The sequence below is a fragment of the Capsicum annuum genome, chromosome 10 (assembly GCF_002878395.1).
Source record: "Capsicum annuum cultivar UCD-10X-F1 chromosome 10, UCD10Xv1.1, whole genome shotgun sequence".
Lineage (NCBI taxonomy): Eukaryota > Viridiplantae > Streptophyta > Magnoliopsida > Solanales > Solanaceae > Capsicum > Capsicum annuum.
Window position 1 is genome coordinate 214,193,827 of NC_061120.1, and position 7,020 is coordinate 214,200,846.

Here is a 7,020-nt window from a genome sequence, read left to right on the forward strand (position 1 = left end):
CACGAGGATGGACGTATGTGAGATGTATTGAACCTGAGACTTGGAGCGTACAAGTGAAGTGCAAAGGAAGGCCTAAATAGGCTCCAAAACAGTCCAGAAACTACACTCCAAGGGTGCCCAAAGTGAAGGATTGGGTCTTTTGGACATTTCACACTATTTTTGTAACCTACTATAAATAGAACATGTTAGGTCATTTAGTCTTAGATTATTCATGATATTTGTAAGTCTTGTATGACTTTTGAAACACCAAGTCCTCTCTCCTTTGAGGCAAAATCAAAACTAGGTTTCAACTTGAGTGTGGAATCACTCGTGTTGGATTCATTGCTTGGAACGTTGGGTGCTTGAAGGATTGAGGTCCCTATTGTGTCCATGAAGAGTGTAGGTATTCTTATTACATGTGTATAAAGGTTTAGGTGTTTAATACACACCCTAGTTCTTAGGTCTTGTTGTAATATATGTCTTACTACCTATCTTTACATTTCTTGTACTCTTTGTTGTTGTTCTAGTAAATGTATATTGTTGTTTCCATTGTATTATTGATCATCTTGTTCTTCATATTGTTACTTTTTAATATCTTTTTAGTTTGTGGTGGCTGATTTGGTGTCAAATACACCCTTGTTTCTTGTATTCTTGTTGTATTTGTCGAATCCGAGAGTGGTCTTCAAAAGGGTCCTCGGTTTTTGAACTAGTGGATTTTTTTGGAGTGTGTTTTCGTGTGTTACTTGTCTTTATTGTATCATTTGGTATCAAAGCCATATTTTATTTTGTTCTAAGAAGATCAATCTTGGGCTTGAGAGTTGAAAAAAAAGTTGAAAACTGCAAATTCCAGCAAAGAGAGCAATCTGTCCATTTTGTGTTCTTAGCCGAAAATTAGGTTTTTGTTGTGTCTTGGCCGAGATTTTTACTTTTATTTGTTGTATCTAAGTGTTAGTTTTGTTCCTCACTAACACATTCAGTCTATATCTTGATTTGAGCTTATATTTTGATGTTGTTGTTGTGAACATAAACTTGGCCCATTATTGTTGAACATTATTGTGGTGCACTGTTTTTGGCCGTGTGGTTTCGCCTTGTTGTTCTTAAGATTGTATGTGGATGTTGTTATAATTTGGTGTCCTAATAACCTTTTATTGAAGTTGTTGTTGAAAGGTGGAACTTGAGAAAGTGTTGATTGAAGTGTGAGACCAACTTGAACCTTAGACTCCAAGATTCAAAAGTTTGTGTTCTTGGTGTTCTTCACCAATCTTAATCCTTTATTGAAAGAAAAGTGGATGTTAGATCTAAAAGTTTGGAGGAGAAAGGTGTAAAGTTTGTTAGTCTTGAAAGACTCCTCAACCACCAAAGACTTTAACAACCACTTACCAACAATTTTCCATGAATTAAGTGTCATGTTTTGAGGAGAGAGAACAAAGCAAGTCAAGTCTTCTTTTTTTGAAAATTGAAAGAGGATTCCAAGATTTATTTTTCCCTCCTTAACCAATTCCACCAATTCCCAAATTGAAAAATTGACCAAGACTTTCAACTTTGGAAAATAAAAATTGTTAAAGAACCGCAACCAATACGTGGCTGCCACATCATCATTTACCGTTCACATAACATATTTAAGCTCAAATTTCAGATTTCATAGTTTCCTTTTGTTGTTCCTTAGTTTCAATTTCGTTGGTTCCACTACTAAGTGGCAAACTAGTACTCATCTACTAGATTGTTAGTTAGTCTTTGTGTTCGTTAATTCGTGTTTAGCGTTTGTTGTGTGTTTTTATCTTTTGTGAATTCGTTGTATCTTGTTGGTTCAATTCCATAAATAATTTTTTTTGAGTCAACTCAAACAAAAAATCTATTTTGAGCAAAGATAGACTCATCCCTCAATCACTCACGAAGTACAAGCCGGCTTTCAACATTTGTGAATCCAAGCGTGCGACGATCAAGTGTGTGAGAGTCTGGTGATGTTGTTTCAAAATAACTTATGTTTTGTTTTGTAGGCTTGTTCTTTTCTTCTTTAGGTACAATTACAAGGGAACCTGCGGCTTCAACCTCTCAACCCATGGAAAACAATGCCACCAATGCCATTTTGGCCTACCTTGACACTATGTCCTGAGACCTAGCTATGGCAAATGAAAGGTTGGATCATATGGTATGTCAAAGGGAGCAAGTGGGCTTCCTGAACACACGTCAAGAGGAAGACCATAGCTCATGTGAGCTACGAGGTAAAAACTCTATCCCCTATACTCGTATGAACTTAGAATGTTGTGTTGTGGCTAGTAGGAGCCAAGTGGGTGTAGTTGCGACTTTGCCTAGAGTAGAGGTTCTTGAGTCTTCCCTTTGTGATACTCTTGATATTATTAGGCCGCATGAGTACCAAATTCTTGTTGTAGGCACGCAAGCACTAGTTGATCCTTTAGATGACGAAATTGATTCTCCTTGTGAGAATGATTTGTGTCCATCTAGTGCTAGAACTTATAACTTGACTACGGTTCCATTACCAAGTGACGAGAGTATTCACACACTAGTTGACCCTTGTGAAAACCAAGGTGAGTTCTACGTTGGTATGTGAGTTGCCAACAATTAGTGAGGGTGAGCAAAATGATCAACCGGGTGAAAATGATCTTGATTTGCTTGAATGTTTAGAAAACCCAAATTGTGATTGTCATTGTGAAGATGGTTTTGATTATGATCCTTGGGATGCCCGTGATGGTTTGTATGTATGTGAGGAGTATTCTTTTGAAAGAGAAGGTGATACGTGTTTAGAAATTCCATCGATTCCTTCTCTATGTGTTTCTTATGTTGGACATATGCCTAGTGGAGATTTTGAAACTTGTAGTAAGCGCATGCATGAGAATCCTTTATTTGAAGTTGAGTTGTGGAACACCTTTCTCAAACCTCTTTTTGTTCATGATATTTCCAATTGTGATAAAAAGGGTATGCTTAACTTTGAGGATGACATCCTAGGGGAGAGTGAGAGTGGGAGAGACATAAGTCCTTGGTTGCTTCTACCATTTGATCCTGGTACCATCTTAGGGTGAGAACGATGACTCTCGGCCTATTGTCCTTTTTTCTTGATGCTTATCCAATCCACTTCCTTTGTCACATTTGTACTAATCTTTTCATGCTTAAAACAAAGGACCCGTGGATATGCTTTAAGTTTGTTCCGCCTCGGCATGACATGTTGATATGTTATTATTGCTAACCCTAACACCTCTTGTCATAAGGATGTGTGCTTGTTTGTCTTCTCTTGATTTTGCAAGATACGGATTCGAGGTCGAATCCTTTTCAAGAAGGGGAGGATAATATAAGTACGCCCACGAGGATGGACTTATGTGAGATGTATTAAACCCGAGACTTAGAGCGTACAAGTAAAGTGCAAAGGAAGGCCTAAATAGGCTCCAAAACAGTCCACAAACTACACTCCAAGAGTGCCCAAAGTGAAGGATTTGACTAAGGGGTCTTTTGGACATTTCACATTATTTTTGTAACCTACTATAAATAGAACATTTTAGGTCATTTAGTCTTAGATTATTCATGATATTTGTAAGTCTTGTATGACTTTTGAAATACCAAAGCCTCTCTCCTTTGAGGCAAAATCGAAACTAGGTTTCAACTTGAGTGTGGAATCACTCGTGTTGGATTCATGGCTTGGAACGTTGGGTGCTTGAAGGATTGAGGTCCCTCTTGTGTCCACGAAGAGTGTAGGTGTTCTTATTCCATGTTTCTAAGAGTTTAGGTGTTTAATACACAACCTTGTTCTTAGGTCTAGTAATAATATATGTCTCACTACCTATCTTTACATTTCTTGTACTCTTTGTTGTTGTTCTAGTCAAAAACGTGTATTGTTGTTTCCATTGTGTTATTGCTCATCTTGTTCTTCATCTTGTTGTCTTGTTAATCTCTTGTTAGTTTGTGGTGGCTGATTTGGTGTCAAATACACCCTTGTTTCTTGTATTCTTGTTGTATTTGTCGAATCCGAGAGTGGTCTTCAAAAGGGTCCTCGGTTCTTGAACTAGTGGATTGTTTTTGGAGTGTGTTTTCATATGTTCCTTGTCTTTCTTGTATCAGGCTCGACCACTTGGGCCGACCTTAGGCAGACACCCCTCCAAAGTGCAATGGTGGTCACAAGCCTAGGCCATGGGTCTTATTGATCACCCATTGACCCCGTCCAAGTAAGTATGTACGCTAGTTAGCTCAGCCCATTACAAATACTACAGCTTTCGCTCCTCTTCTCTATTAGTTGTCAATGTGGGAAAATCACTCATTACTCTCCATAGCTTTCTGTTTGGAGATGGAAAAAAAATATCAGTGTAATGTATATTCGATTCTCTTTGAATATAAAAGAACTAAGAAATAGTATTTTTCTCCTTATCAAACAAGCTGTTAGAGAACAGTTCTTCAGATGTATTTCAGGAATCCAATATCTACAAGCCAGCAACAATGATGGCACGTGCATTTTGGACCCTCCAAAAGTATTGCATTTTTTTTGGAGCAATATCTAGATAACATCAAGATGTGTCTGGCAATCGGTTAAAATTATGTGAAAATGAGGTTCGGAATCCTGTAGAAACAAAAGAGATCAACAGTTTCTTACCCTTTGTCCAGAGTCTTGGACACAGTTTTTCCTGTATGAGGTGGTAGGTGTCTGATGTTTTGATGAAATAGTTGTGCATTGTCCAAGTCTTGGTGGACACAGTTATATACGTGAGAGTGGACAGGTGGTAGGTGTCTGATGATTATTGATGAAATAGTTGAGATGCACGGCCACCACCGTTGTCTCTCTCACACACACTTATCGAAGAGGGGGCAGAGAGAATGTTACTGTCTACTCTACTTCGATTCCAAGGCTCCAAGCCACTTTACTTACTCTATTGGGAGATTAAACTCATTTATGGGCCAAGGTTATTGACACAGCAATAACTGATGAAGAAAGATGAAATAACTGATGCCAAAAATTGGCAGATTGGTAGAAGGTTCACAGCTTCAGGACTAACTGATGAAGGTTTCATCACTGACGTATCATCAAAAGAAAAATCTGAAAGGTTTGTTTAAGGAAAGGTTTATTGCATTTGCATAACTTAATGTAGTTTGTTTAAGGAAAGGTTTATTGCAAGCTTGCAAATATAAGTAGTAACCCATAAAGATCAGGGCAAATAAACTGCTAACTGATTAAACTATATTTGGTGGGGTGCGCCAGGGCACTACAATGGATTGACTGGTCCTTCTCGGGCAGCTCTGCGACATTGGTTGGCCTGAGCTTCCCTTGGCATATCTTCATTATCATTAATAAGAAAAGTACTTAGGAATTCATCCCAGATAAACTACTGATATAGCTCCGTCACATCGAGAAAAATCTCCATTTCCTCTTTCAGGTTAGTGCCCTTTGCTCAAACAAAAGAGAGAGGTCTTCGCCGGGACCAATTCTAGTTGTTAGATTTAATATTCAAAATATTTTCAATATATTTGCTTTTTTCACGTTAGGGATCCAACAGTTTATATATTTGGGGAAAATAAATCATTTTTGCTCGTTTTGCACGATATAAATTTCAAGCAAAGAGGATATTTAGCTCCATCCAGACATAATATAAACTCAAAACATAACCTTCTTCCCAAACCCTCTAGCTATAGTGGAGAATTTTGCGAGCACAAACTATGAAGGGTTAGGCAGAATTTTGATTTGGTTGATATCAGAGCCTTGCAGTTACGGCTGAATTAAGGTGCACATTCTAAAGTAATATTCTAGCTATCATCCAGCAGTGTCTAGCTATCAATAAAATGGGTGAAAATAATGTGAAACTGGGGTTTTGTGATTTCTTTCCATGGGTGGAAGACTTGGTGGACACAATTATTCAGTATGTGAGAGGTGGTAGGTGTCCAATAAATCGATGAAATAGTTGAGGTGCACGGACACCACCGGTATCTCTCACACACAGAGGAGGAAGAGGGTATGAATATTACAAGTGGCAACACATAGGGTACTGGGCAAAACCAACACACTTCTGAAACATTGAACTAAATTTGGTCAAAGTTTCAGCAATATCAATATGGAGTTTGCATTTTCAGCAATATCTCTTTGCCTTTACTGTTCAACTAAAATGGCTACACTGTGTGTTAAATCAGTAGCAGTAAATAGTATGAAGAACTCAAAACTTTTTGCAAAGCACTGGGCCTAAGTCAAAGACGGCTCATACATTGAACTAGGATTGGTAGGGTGTGCCAGGCCATAGCAGCAGGGGCGGACCTATATGGTTTTTTGGGGTGCTCCGGCACCCAGTAAACTCAACGCGGAATACGTATAATTACATATAAAATACATAAATAAATATAAAAGATATAAAAGCACCCACAAAAATAAAAGTTGGTTGGGTGCATTGGCATTTAGATTGATCTTAGGGTTCTCCGTTGGAAAAAGCATCCCGGGTTTGAACCTTGTTGAGAAATTTTTTTACTTTTTTCAGCTTTTTAATTTTCACAATCTTTAAATCCTGGGTCTGCCACTGCATAGTAGTAGTGTGATGCTTAGGCGACACACGAAGGCCCAGGTAGAAAGCTACCTTGATGAGCCTTCCCCCTCAAAAAATAGAGTTAATATCATGTGGACCAATGGCCCATATATCAGATATTAAACTAATAAGAACAGATACTACACTTGATCTTAGCCAAAAAGCCGAGAAAGGTATGAGTTTTCAAGTCAATGGGCCTTTGTTTCTATAGCAACTTTCTGGTGTCTCTTTCTTACTTTCTTCTAATGTGAGAAATATTGAACAACAAAAACTAAGATTTGTTGAGCAAAAGAAATATATAGTCCTCCCAAATAGTTTGCAATTCAATAATATTTTGTAAAACAGGTGAATGTTCAAAGCGTAAAACACATTCAGAAGAACATGGAGTACAAACATATTCATAAATGATGATATTTTATATAGTCTCCCATAAAAAGGTTAGTATAATGCTACGAGGTTCATTAACTCAGTAGAGACAGTTCATTTCATCCCGGACTTACCACAGAATTTAAATACCAAACCCTGATACTACTACTAG

The 7,020-nt window shown here is 37.8% G+C and overlaps 1 non-coding gene and 1 pseudogene across 1 annotated transcript; both read right to left on the reverse strand.

Annotated features, from left to right (window-relative positions):
* Window positions 1-4,031: 4,031 nt before the first annotated feature.
* Window positions 4,032-4,159, reverse strand: LOC124888387 (annotated as a pseudogene).
* A 2,304-nt stretch (window positions 4,160-6,463) lies between these two features.
* LOC124888411 lies at window positions 6,464-6,659 on the reverse strand. Its single transcript, XR_007046531.1, has one exon. It is a non-coding gene; the product is annotated as a U2 spliceosomal RNA (small nuclear RNA).
* Window positions 6,660-7,020: the final 361 nt, after the last annotated feature.